The following is a 1,654-nucleotide window of genomic DNA, read 5'->3' as shown; positions in this document are numbered from 1 at the left end:
GTTTAACAAGTACATCCCACAGCCACAGCCCGTGCGGTTGACACGGACGACCTTCCTCGATCGTCACCATAACCCTCCGAGGGAGGTTTAGCCATCTTCCGGATGAGCAGACGGAGCCTCAGAGGAGGGAGACGTCCAAAAACCCGTGGGTTGACTCCACAGCCTATGTTCTCAACCCTTGCTACGTTACACACTCACACACACATCCTCTTACACCCACATGTGCTTACACACATGCTCACACACACACCAACATTCCTGCGCTCACACCCATACGCACATGTCTGCACGCACTCACGCACACACCCCCACGTGCACTCACACACGCGCACACCAACACTCCCTCTCATGGACATTTGCACGCTCGCGGACTCTCAGAACACCAAGACTCTCCTATCATCTTGGTCAAAGGCTTTAATTACGCTGCCCCAACACCTGTAATTAGCCCTCCTCCTGCTCCAGAGGAGGAGTCTGGACCCGCTTCCCAGGGGCAGGCGCCAAGGCCAAGAGGCCAAGATGTCCACATCTGGCAGGGAGGACGTGGGTGCTGGAGGCCCAGCTTGGCCTTTGGCAAATAGGTCCAGGGGAGTCAAGGAGAGTCAAGGATGGGGTCAAAGAGAAGGGAGGTGGACAGAGGGGCCTGGAGCCTCTCAGGGAGTCAGGCCGGCTGCAGCAGCTCCTCCCGGATTGGCCAAATGGTGATTGGGCAACAGGTAGCTGTGGGTGGCCGGCAGGCTGGTGAGAGGACACTTCCCGTTTGTTTCACCAGCCGCTTCGCCGCTTCCGACAGGAGGGGAGATGAGCTCACGTCTGAGGAGCCTTTGGGGAGAGGCCCCTTGAAGGGGCAGGTGGGAGGCAGGTGCCCTCCAAAATATTGAAACAGACCGACTGATTCATCCGTGCCCGGGCTGGGGGATGGGGTGCTCCACCAAGCAGCCTTCTCCCTGCCCTGGCCCAGCATGCGGCAGCGGTTCACGCAGAGACCACCTAGATTCAAATCCTGGCTCTACTTCCTTTGCGCTGTGCCACCTTTGGGCATGTGTGTAAGCTCTCGGAGCCTCAGTGTCCTTTTCTGTAAAATGGGGATAATGATACCTGGCTCCCAGAGGAGAATTACATGAGATAATCCATGTCTGATTCATTCCTAGAGGTGGTTGCTCTTAGATTACGGTTTTCTTAAAGGTTCTCTAGCAGAGATGCTCTCGACCTCCACCGGTTTGGTCGGCCCTCCAGAGGTCCTAGAAAGAGGGGCCTCCCAGTCTATTTCGCAGCTCCCCTCCTAGGCCCGCTGCTGGGGAGACAACTGCTTCTTGCCCCCCAGCCCGAATCAGCCCAGGCCGGCAGGCCCACGTTGAGCCCCATTCCGAGGGCGAAGGATGAGAGTGCAGATGGCTCAGGGCCGACCATCCCCACGTCGGGGGCTGAGAATCCTGGCTCAGAGCTGAAACTTGGGAGGGCCTGGGGGGCTCCAGGCAGCCCAGAGGGCCCCAAGGTCCTCCTCAAACCCCTCGGGACTCCCCTCCCTTCTAGCCCGGTGCCAGCCCTGCCCCTTTAAAGACATTCCTGAGGGCGTGGCTTCGGTGACGTCAGCGCGGGGCATGAATGAACACGAGCCGGTTCTCACCCAACTTCCATTAAGGACTGGGGCAGGAGG

Source organism: Ursus arctos, unplaced genomic scaffold (genome assembly GCF_023065955.2).
Source record: "Ursus arctos isolate Adak ecotype North America unplaced genomic scaffold, UrsArc2.0 scaffold_32, whole genome shotgun sequence".
NCBI lineage: Eukaryota > Metazoa > Chordata > Mammalia > Carnivora > Ursidae > Ursus > Ursus arctos.
The sequence above is the reverse complement of the archived record's forward strand: the minus strand, read 5'-3'. Positions refer to the sequence as shown.